Source organism: Narcine bancroftii, chromosome 1 (genome assembly GCF_036971445.1).
Source record: "Narcine bancroftii isolate sNarBan1 chromosome 1, sNarBan1.hap1, whole genome shotgun sequence".
In the NCBI taxonomy this organism is placed as follows: domain Eukaryota; kingdom Metazoa; phylum Chordata; class Chondrichthyes; order Torpediniformes; family Narcinidae; genus Narcine; species Narcine bancroftii.
In genome coordinates, this window is record NC_091469.1 from 24,852,231 (window position 1) to 24,864,438 (window position 12,208).

The window sequence follows — 12,208 nt, forward strand, 5'->3', positions numbered from 1 at the left end:
CTATTTGAGTTGCTCTTTCTGTGCTCCAATATTTTGCATCAAATAAAGTTAATCAATCAAAGATTATCCATGCTGAGCAGCTAAAAAGATAGACATGGAAAAAAATAAAGTTCCCCCAAGGGACAGCCTTCTCACTGAATGATCTGTATCCCAAAGAGAAGATGATTATACTTAATAAACTGTAGAAATAGAGTGTGCCAACTGTGGATCTGATTCTGTGCCACAAGTTAACTCTCAAGGCAGCAGAGACTGTGCTGCTCCTTCATGTAAAATAGTGGAAATCTGCAGAGGAGAAACACTGGATGTTACATCTGGAAGATTTAATGGGTACATGGACTTGACACAATAGGAAAGGAATTTGGCCATTTAGGATAATATAGTAAAGCTGAATATAAGCCAAGAATTTCTTGCCTTTACTATGGCTCACTACCTCTGAAATTATAATTTGAGGATTTAGGGCCATTTTAGGAACCAAGTACAGAATCTTGCTTGGGATTATTTTGCTGGCCAACGTTGATTCTTGGTTAAGAAAACAATTTCAAAACTCTCATCTTCATTTTTAATTCATTCTATTGCTCTCAATTCCTTCTCTGTCCATAATCCTTTCCAGCCTTACAACTGATCAAGATCTCTGCCCTCTAATTCTGACCACCCAGGTTTCCTTAATTTGCCTTATTGGTTAAGCATTCAGCTGCCATAACCCGAGCTTCTGAAATTTCTCCATAATTCTCTCAGCCTGTGTCTGAACCTTTCACATACTCTTTCAACTCACATCTTAAACAACTCATTTGGCCCTTCTAATATCTCTTTATAAGTCTACAAGACCATCAGACATGGGAACACAATTGGACCATTTGGACCATTGAGCCATTTGAATCATGGCTGATACATTTTTCCTTTCAGCCCCACTCTCCTACCTTCTTCCCATAACATTTCACACCCCTTACTGACCAAGAACATATTAATCACCATTTTAAATTTACCCAGTGACTTGTGACAACAAATTCCACAGATTCATAACCGTCTGGCTAAATAAACTTCTCCTCATCTCTGTTATCTCTCAGTGTCAAATACTGTCTGATTAGGCTCTGAAGTGCCTAGGGTTATTTTACTATGTTAAGGATGCAGTTTAATTACAAGCTGTTGGGAGCATTTTCCTTCTGCTTATCAGCAGCTTTTCTCTCTTTTCTGGATTAACATAAAACTAGAAATGACTGTCCCATATCCAATAGCATCAATCATTATGCTAATTAGCATTAAATAGTTAAATGTAGGTCATTTGCATTTGGAATTCCAATTCTTTCTCTTCTGGTAACAATGGCTCTTTCCATCTCTAAATTTAATTGTTCCACCATTGGCAGCATTCCTTCAACTTTCCACCTCCCTCAACCTCCTTACCTCCCTTCCCTCCTTTACGTTGCCACTTAAATCTTCCTTTCACATGCCTTTGGGCATCTGTCAAGGTTAGTGTAGTGGTTAGTACAACACTGTTACAGCGCCAGTGACCCAGGTTTGAATTCGGCACTGTCTGTAGGGAGTTTGTACATTCACCCTATGTCCACGTGGGTTTCTTTCAGGTGCTCCAGTTTCCTCCCACATCCAAAAGATGTACTTGGTGAGTTGGTTAATTGGCATCTTTGGGCAGCATGGGGTTAATTGGCGTCTTTGGGCAGCATGGGGTTATGGTCCAGAAGGGCCAGTTATCGGGAACTCAAAATTAAAGGTAAAATAAAGTTTCCTCGTTAGCTCAGTTTCAGAACATAGTACCTTTTTGCTGCCTTGAATGTAAATAAAGTTATGCATTGATTGTAACATGGCAGGAGCACTATAGTTTCAGAAGAAGGTCCTCAGAATCTGGATTGAAATTAAGGTATCTCATGACTCCACTTATTTTTCCATTGCCATGGACAGCATTTGCCCCCCAAAAAAAACACTCCATTCACCTGATTGGTAGGATTACAGGATCATTAAACAATTGTTTCCTAGAAAATGAGAGGTTTCACACCAATCTAAATTTTTTTCTCCATTTCATGGCTGCGCTTCAATCCCTTGAATTTGTGCACGCGCAACAATGGACCAACTAACTACATTCTGGAAATAATTGCTGAAATTAATTTCTGTCGCTAATCAAATGAAATTGGCCTCAAGCATAGGTCCAATCAAAAATCCATTTGCAAAAATTGTTTTCACAAGAACAAAGTCACCCACAGGATCATCAATACATTACGACAATTAAAATGTCACTTCCCAACAGTTGTGAGTCATTTATTTTTTCTCCGTGTTACCGAACGTTAGCTCCTACTGCTGCCCAAATGCCATTTCTTTGCTTCATTTCTCTCCAGTCCACTGGAACTCCAGTGCTCTCCAATTTTTAACAAGCCTACTCATTCTTGGAATAGGACCATTGCTGCAAAATGAGAACATTAACCATCATTGCCTGCCCTTGAGAAGATAGCATGACAATTAAAATGCTGGAAATACTCAGTAGGTCAATCAGGATTTGTGTCGAGATTAATTAAAGAGTCAAACATTCCGATTCAATGACATCAGATCCAATATTTCTCTTCCCATGGAAGCTTGACCTCTGTGGGTTTGTCACTGAGTGAGATCCTCCAGGTGCTCCAGTTTTCACCCACATCTGAGAAATGTGTAGTTTGACCACTCAATTGCCTCTAGCATATAGGTGAGAGGTAGAATACCAGTGAAGGGACGGGAGATTATTGGGAAAGTGGTGAGAATAAAAATAGTTTAGGATGAGGTTCAATGGGCTGAAGGGCCCATTTCTTTGCTGCATCCCCCTACATTGATGGCAAACAATGGGGAAAACTAGATCAATTCAATCTCTTCATTCTGAAGATAGGTAGATATTAGATGAAGAGCACAGTGGCCAATACCAGTGTATTGGACTGACTTTGTGTCAATGAGAAGAATTCAACCTTAATAATATCTAGACTTGCTTCTGCTCTTCCTCTTAATATCTGGGAGGATTCTCCATAACCCTGCAGGATTCAAGGGCACGATATCACGGGCCTCATTTGTCTGGCCTGCCAATCAAACCCCAAAACAAAGGTTTAAAAAAACTGACAGAATTGAGCCAATTTAATAAGTTAACCTGACATTAACTATGGAGACACAAGAGGCTGCAGGTGCTGGAATCTGGAGCACAACAAAAGAAACTGCTGGGAGATCTCAGCATGTCAGTCAGAATCTATCAAGGCAAAGGGATAATTGATGTTCTTGGTGGAGAACCAATATCACAACCGTAGCAATGTACTGATGCAGGGTTTCAACCTGAAATAGTGACCACCTATTTACCACCACGGATGTTGCGGGACTACTCACTTCTTCCAGGAAACTTAACACAAACTGTTGGAGGAACTCAGCAGGTCGAGCATCAGTGGGAGAAAAAGAATAGTCAACATGATGGACCAGAATGACTCATCAGGACTAATCCCATTGATGCTGCTCGACCCATGGAGTTCCTCAAGCAGATTGTGTTTAACTTCAGATTCTAGCATCTGCAATCTCTTGCGCATCTTGAGTTTCTCTAGTAGTTTGCTTTTTAACAAATATATTGGAATTGAGTATTTTTAAATTACACTCCAAAAGTTTTTGTTCCCATTCAAATTTCTGCCTCTGTACCCAACCTTTTGCCTTCAAATTTAGAGGCAAAGTCCTTTGTGGATTTTTGAGCCTGATGCAATAAGTTGACTGTGAGTGTGAAATGTGACAGTGCACTCTCAATACAAGTTCTTGCTTTCATGCTGAATTAGAAGGGGACTCCAGTATGAGAGAGCAGCCTGATGCCCAGGGGTGAATCCCATGCCAGAAAGTCCCAGAGTTCTTGTCCATGACATGGTAATGATACACAGTGCTAACAGTTTAACTCTCCAGCACTGTTCACTGTAAGCTGTGCACATGCACACACGTTTTGCAGCCAGCACACAAAATAAATTAATGTGCACATAAAAGGTTTGTTCACTAATATAATGTAGTAACTAATAATTATACTTATTGAAAATAATCTCTTAGCTAACTGTTTCTGTTAACTAGTTAGCTGGTTTTTCAAATTCCTGTACCACATTTGCACATCACTAATTAAAACATGCCAATACAGTTTTATTAGCCATTATTTTGAAATAATTTCAAGTTTGCATCTACACAAGCCTTCAGTGCGCACATACTTTTGTCACAGGAAAGAAGAATTGCACAACTTAAGATTTTTGTGCACACTGACTACTAAAAATAAGAGAGAACATTGCTCACTGGTCCTCAAGATGCTCACGGACCTCAAGATATGAGCTTACAATTCCACCTGCAGCTCCCTCTCCATGGGACAGCTGGAAGAGTGCACGTTCAAAACCTGCAAGGTAAGGACTTGCCTTCCCAAAGGAATTTAAATGCAAGTAAATATCACTCACCACTCCCCTCATGAGATCTATCAAAGATATTTGTGAGGGGTTGCCTCGGGAAGACATCATAAAATACACCACCACTCTGACCATGTTCTCTTCTTACTGTTACGTTCAGGTAGAAGATACAGAAAGATCCAGTCCAGCACTTCCATGTCCAAGAACAGTTTTGTTCCCCCAACAGCCATCAAGACCTTGTAACTCCCTGCATCACTTGAACCATAAAACTACTACAAGAACGCAAAAGATTTGTCTATCTGTTGGCAAAACACATTTTTGTACAACTGGCCAAATGTGAATATTTATTACTTATTTTCTTTCCTCTTCCTTTTATAATTGATATTAGTTTTGTCTTTGTGACATCTTAATTATGGTTAATGTCTGTTAGTGTGTTTTATGCACCTGGGAAGCTGCAGCAAGCAAGGCTTTCATTGTATCTGTAAATTGTACTCATGTATTCTCCCAGCAATCAAAGGACATCATAACATGTTTCTAGACCAGCAGTTGCTGCTGGTGGTAGCTGACCTGCAAGCTACTTGGGGAGACTAAACTCTGACAAACAGCAAATGGGTGATTAATCTGGCATCTAAAATGTTAGTTTTTTTTGGACAGAAACTCTCTTCAAATATCTTTTGCACATTCCAAAGGAAAAGCCTATTTATTCACCCAGCAGGAGCTAGGAACTGCAATCTGCCGTGCTCAAGTGTAGTAAGACACTCAATCTATCAAGTCAACATGCAGAACAATCAAAACAAGACACCTTCCTTATCTATAAGAGCCCAGGTTTGACCACTTCTGGACCACAGTGTGCATTTCTGGCCACTGCATCTTGCAAAAGGTATACTGCATGAAACAAAAAATCTGCAGATGCTGGGGTTGAGTGGGGTGGAGAAACTCAGCAGGTCGTGAATCATCCATAAGAAATAAAGGGTAACCAATATTAAAAGCCTGGGTCCTTCGTTAGCAAGGTTATATTGCCATTGGAAGGACTGAATTATACCAGGATTCCAATAGTCAAATCACAAATGATTATGAGAAAGCAATGCCTTACCTTTCTGGATGGAACTTTGTTTTTCTGATCAGAAGTCTGTGACCAGTGGATTGGGGCAGGAATTGGTGCTCCGCCTTTGTGCTGTTTGTTATATAGATCAATATTCTGGATATGAATATGGGACACATGACTAGCAAGTTTGAAGATGATATGAAAGTTAACAGCATTGTGGATTATGAGGAAGATTCCCTAGGATACAGCTACTTATCATTAGATGGGAAATAGGACAAGTCATTGGGAAAATGAATTTAATCCCAACAAGTGTGAGACAATGCACTTTTGGACATTAAAGAGGAGTAAGACATATCGAGTAAATGGCAAGTTGTTCTAAGTGATATTAATGAAAAGAGGCACTTTGATAGATAAAACTAGAGTTCTTCAAAAATGGCAATGCAATGGAAAATGTAGTGAAAAAGACCTTGATAGTTTAGGCATAGAATTTAAAAGTTGAGGTGTTATATCTTTAAAAACACTGGCTGCATTGTTCTTGCAGTATTTTATGCAGGTTCTCGTTGTCACACTAGAAGAGGGATATGGCTGCTCTGGAGAGTGCACAGAAGTGACTCCCCAGAATAGTTCCTGGCTTGGAAGAGATTAGACTCATTAGGTTTGTTTTCCTTTGAAAAGAGGGATGCAGCAGGGACACCTGATAGACGTGGATAAAATTAAGAAAAGCATGGATAGAGTCAGGATTTTTCCCCTATGGCTGGAGTATCAAAAACAGGAGGGCTTTTGTTTTAAGGTAAGGGGAAGGGGTTTATTTTATAAACAGAGAAATAGAGGGCAAAGTTTTTTTTATTCACAGCAATTGATTAATATCTGGAACTCACTCTCAGAAGAGGTGATAAATCATATACACTAACTGTTTTTAGAGTCATTTAGAGAGGCATTTAAATAGACAAGGCAAAGCAGAATAGAGACCTAATGCAAACAAATGAGATAAATGTTGATGGGCAAAAAGGCTAGCGTGGTCGTGATGTGCTGAGGGGCCTGTTTCTGTGTCATAGAACTCGATGACTAACTCATTAAATATTTTCTGCAATAGCAAACTATAACAGTGTCTTGCTTGGCATTTTCAGGATTTAAAAAGGAATCAACATAGCAGATAGGTACACTTCTCAGTGTTGGGGAGTACAGAAGTGTGTTCCAGCTTGATTAATAATTTTAGGCATAAGTTTAATGCTATCCAGGAACATAAAAGGATGTAGAGCAAGAAGAGATGAATGGGGTGAATGTTAAGCATCACCTCACTGAATGATGAAAAATGTTTAAAGGTGAATTGTCTGCTCAACCTATTTCCCTTAAATGAGTCATTACAGATTTCCTTGTTGTTCACATAGCATAGCAATTGAGTTGTTGAGAATTGCCAGTGTTTATAATTAATTTTATATTTAAATTTCAAACAAGTATAAATATTAATTTGGATGCAATTTGAAATCATTCAGTGTTTTAAGTGGAGTTTGCTATTGCTGCACAAGTAACTATTAAATCCAGGAAATCCATCTTATTGTTAATAGAATGCTGTTAATCCTGCAGTACACACCTCCGTTAAGAGCTTGGATATACAATGCTAAATTGCATTGTTTTATTACCACATGTACTGCAGTACAGTGAAATATTTGTATCTGTATGCTCTCCAGGAAGGTCAACCCTTACAGCGGGTGGTGAAGTAATAGCACAGAACTTCAGGGTGTAGTTTGAATTACCCAAAATGTACATGGTATACTGTTGCTCGACAAAGTGCAAGGCATAGAGAAAAATACATTTAAAACATTGGAAGGGCTTAATCTTTCATTAATGGGAGGTCCATTTAAGAGTCCAATTGGAGCAGGAAAGAAATGTCCCCTTGAATGTGGAAGTTGGTACTTTCAGCTTGTTCCAACATTAAATGGATGATCTACAGTAAAACACAAAAAGTCTGCAGACACAGTGGTTGAAGTAAAAACACAACGCTGGAGAAACTCAGGAGGTCAAAGAGCAAAGACACAGATACATAACCAATGATTCGAGCTTGAGCACTTAATCAAGTTATGAGAAAAATGTAGTCAGGCTCCTGCATAAAATGGTGGGGTGGGGGGGGGGGGGGGAGAGAGGTAGGGGAAAGAGACAGTCCCAAAGGTAGGAGATAATGTGGATAAGGGAGGGAGGACAAACCAGCAAGCAGGAGGAGGAGGAGGAAAAGAAGATAAAGGGAAAACAGAGAGCAGGATAGCAGAAACTGGAGAAGTCGATGTTAATGGCATCCAGATGCAAAATCAAGCTTAGCTCCTCCATTTATGGGTGGACAGACAAGGCCCTGGACAGACAAGTCAGGAAAGGAGTGGGGAATAGAATTAAAGTGGTTAGCCACTGGGGGATTCCTGTCACTGATGCGGAGAGAGCGAAGGTGATCTCCCAGTTTGCGACCAGTCTCCCTGATGTAGAGAAGGCCACAAAGGGAGCACCGAATGCAGTAGATCACTCCCATGGGACACAAGTAAAATGTTGTTTCAGTTGAAAGGAGTGTTTGGGGCACTGAATGGTTGTGAGGGAGGTGTGGCACTTCTTGCAACTGCAGGGGAAGGTGCCAAGGGGCAATTGGGAAGGGATGAGTGTATGAGGGAGTCTTGAAGGAAGCTGTCCCTATGGAAGGCAGAGAGGGAAGGAAAGGGGAAGATTTGTCTCAAGGTGGGATCAAATTGTAGGTGGAGAAATAATGTGTTGGATAATACAGATTGCCCATGACTTCCAATGATCTGACTTATGATTGTTCAAAGTTATGAGTGTTCAAATCTGTACTGTACTTTGAACTTTGGCATGGCTAGACTATGATGTTCAGTGTCTCCCAACAGTGATCAGTCCCCATACTGATCCCACTGCCCTGCTCTCCATAACCTCGTGGTGGTCCCACACTGATCCCACTGACTTCTATCGAAACAATTTTTTCAACTTACAATGGGAATGCTGGAACTTAACCCCATCTTAAGTTGAAGGCCACCTCTAATGTGCTGGATGCGGAGACTGGTAAGGACAAGAGGAAATCCTGTGTTTGTTACGTCTGGGAGCAGAAGGGCTAGGGCAGATGAGTGGAAAATGGAGGAGATGCGGCTAAGGGATGAGTTGATGGAGGTGGAGGGAAAGCTATGTTTATGAAAGAAGGTGGACATTTCCGATGATCTGGATTGGAAGACCTCATCTTTGGAAGAGATACGGCAAAAATGGAGAAAGGAGTGGAATCCTTGCAGGGGACTGGATGTGAAAAAGTGTAGTTGAAGTAGTTGTGGGTGTTAGTGGCTTTGTAAAATATGTCTGGGGAAAGCTAGTCTCCTGAGATGGAGACAGAGAGATCAAGAAAGGGAAGAATGTTGCCATAGATGGACCAGGTGAATTTGAGATTGAGGTGGAAGATGGCAACAAAGTGAATGAAGTTGACGAGCTCATCGCGGGTGCACGAGGCAGCCCCAGTAGAGCAGAAGAAGAGTTGAGGGGCCTTGCCTGTGTTGGCTTGCAGCATGGATTGCTCCACGAAGCCCACAAACAGGCAGGCACTGCTGGAACTCATGCAGGTACCCATGGTTACTCCTTTGATTTGAAGAAAGTGGGATGAGTCAAAGAAGTTATTAAGAGTGGAACAAGTTGGGCCAGGTGGAGGAAAATGGTGGTGGAGGGGGACTGGTTTGGCCTCTTGACAAGAGAGAAACAAAGTGGTTTGAGACCTTCTGTATGGGGGATGGAGGTGTAATTGGATTGGACATCCAAAATAAGGCAGTCAAGTTCAGGTAATTGGAAGTCATTGAAGAGACGGAGGACATGTGAGGTATCATGGATGTTAAGTGGGGAAGGATTGGACTAGGAGAGAAAAGATGGAGTCAAGGTAAGATGATACTAGTTTGGTGGAGCAAGAGCAAGTCGATCTACCTAGATAATTGGGTTTGTATATCTTGGGTAAGATCTCAATACATTTTAGAGGATGGGAGCAAACCCACGCAGACATAGGAATGTACAAACACCTCACAAACAGCACCGGATTAGAACCAGTGTGGTTTGGATTCTAACAGTGTTGCACTCACCATTACACAAGCCATGCCTTTGACTTCATTTTGAAAGGCATTTCTGATTTTTCAACAATGTACCAAGTTTCAAATTCCCCATCTAGCAGAAATATTTTTTCTCTCTGTGCTGGGCATCATAAAAGCCTCAAATCAAGTCTCCTCTTTGTCTACTAAATCGCGGAATTTGCAAAACTAACCTTTTAAACAATCCAAGATTACCAAATTATTGTAAAATTTACAGCTTTCAAACTGCCTCATGCAAAATTGGATTGCAGGAACAACTCAGTGAAACAATGTGAGCTAAACTAGTGGTTCTCAACCTTTTTCTTTCCACTCACGTACCTCTTTAAGTAATCCCTATGCCATCGGTGCTCTGTGATCAGTAAAGGATTGCTTAAAGTGGTAGGTGGGTGGGAAGGGAAGGTTCAGAATCACTGCTCTAGACCCAATTGTTACTGAAACATTTTGAGTGAGAAAAATTGTCATTGGCCCATTTCCTTTAGAGTTATAAAACCGTGCACATGACAAGTCAATTAGGTACAATTAAAACAGTGGTTTTCATCCTTTTGCATGTTCAAAACCATCAGTGATTAGCACTGAACAATCCCTGTGATTTTTTTCATTCAAAATTTAAATGATATCATTTCAGACTTTGTAACCAAACTCTCAGTTTGATTGTGCAGGAAGTATCTGCTGTCAGAGAAATCACCAAGGAATTGATACCACTGAAGAATATTCCATCCTTGAAAAACTTTAATGCATCCAAAAGTCTGCTCACTTTGTCCAAACTTTCTCTAACTCTTGTCCACCCTCAAACCTGCTTTGACGGATCTACAATGGACTTACAACAACAACTCAGACTGAAAAGTCTCAACTGTTGCTTTCAAGTCTGCCCCCTGAATTTAATCATTCACCAGCAGCGACCATGGTCTCAAATGGGTCAAACTAAAGCTCCATAATTTCTGTCTTAAACCTCTCCACTTCTTTCAAGATTATCTTAAAAAGCTATGACACTATGATCAAGCCTTTTGTCACTTATCTTATTATCTCTTTATATGGCTCATAGTCAAATATTATTTGATTAAATCCTATCAAGTGCCCTGGGATACTTTATAATGTTACGGGTGCTACATAATTACAAGCTGTCAGTATTCTTGCTTTTTTTTTAAATGGCCTATATTTTTGGATCCAGTGGCATCAACTATTCACCTAATTAACATAAATTGACTGAATTTGGGTCATTTGCATTTGGAAATTAAATTATCAATCTTCTGTAGTGCTGGCCGACAAATAAAAAATCTGTGGTAAGAAATTGAAATATCATCTGCATTTCCCCACTTTGTTCTGTTACATCACAATGTCCCAAAGTGTTTTATAGCCAATGAATATGTATAAAATATGGTCTTTGCTGAGATGTAGGAAACCTCTACACCCAATTGGGGTTGTACGTTTGGCGTAGCAGTTAGTGCAACATCTTTACAGCGAGAGCAATCAGGATTCGAATCCCGCACTGTCTGTAAGGAGTTTGTACGTTCTCCCATAGCTGTGTGGGTTTCCCCCGGGGCTCCGGTTTCCTCCCACCACTCGAAAAGTACCAAGGATTGTAGATTAATTTGATGGCACAGACTTGTGGCCCAAAATGGCCTGTTACTGTGCTGTATGTCTAAAATTTAATCATAAGCTCTCACAAACGGCAACATGTTTTGTTTTGTTTGAAGGATAAATATTGGGTTGAACACAAGAAAGAATTCAGCTGTATTTCTTCCAAATAATGCCACGGGGTCTTTTACATCTACCCACGTGTAAATCCACATCCCAAAGGAGATAAAAGTATTGAGATTGATGATTTAATAATTAGGTTGTAAAAGGGAAATGGAAACAAATAATGCTCCATTTTTCTATTTGTTTCATATAGTAGCAGGCGATTTGGCCCAAAAGTCTATTTGAGCTCTCAGTGCAAACCCAACAGTCCCATTCCCTGATCACACATCTTCCCATAACTTATTCCTTCTCACTTATCTATCAACTCCCCACACTCCTTCGATAGGGGGCATTTACATAGCCCAATTCACTTACCAACCAACATGTGTTTGAGATCTAGGGGGACCCCAGAGAACCCAAGGGCAACATGCACAGTTGCGGCAAGACTGCAAATCCACACAGAGCACCAAAGGCTGGGATTGAACCTGGGTAACTGGAGTTGTGAGGCAGCGGCACAAACCACTACCGCTGTACCAGCTGTAGGTCACTGAAAATCCTGATTAATTTCCTATCTCATTTCTATATTCCTTCATGGTAAGGTTGCTGCAGAGAACTGGATCGGAGGTCAATTCACGTGACCATAAGAGCAGCAGAGAGAATGACTAGAATTTTCCTGCCCCCACCCCCCCCCCCCACCATTGACTTGTTCTTCTGGGATTGTTGTCTGAAGAGGGCACGGAAAATAACCGAGGACCCCTTCAATCCTGCACACATCACATATTTCAGCTGCTCCCGTTGGGAAAGAGATACTTAGAGTATTAGAGTCAGCACCACCAAGTTGAGGAACAGCTTCTTCCCACAGGCAGAGAAAATGCTGAAGGACCAAAGGAACTGTTCACACTAACCATCTGAGATTCTTATATTCACAAAACAAAATATATTTATTCATTTATTTGTATGTAGAGCTCGTGGAAAGAACCAAAGACTTATTAATCCAAACCAAGGCTTTTATT

At 40.6% G+C, this 12,208-nt stretch overlaps 1 long non-coding RNA gene across 1 annotated transcript in view; it reads right to left on the reverse strand.

Annotated features, from left to right (window-relative positions):
- Positions 1-2,283: 2,283 nt before the first annotated feature.
- The window catches only part of LOC138764383 (uncharacterized), a 141,199-nt gene continuing 131,274 nt past the window's right edge, over positions 2,284-12,208 (reverse strand). Inside the window, exon 5 of the long non-coding RNA XR_011358148.1 lies at positions 2,284-2,407. This is a non-coding gene — a long non-coding RNA (uncharacterized lncRNA). The remainder of the gene's footprint in view (positions 2,408-12,208) is intronic.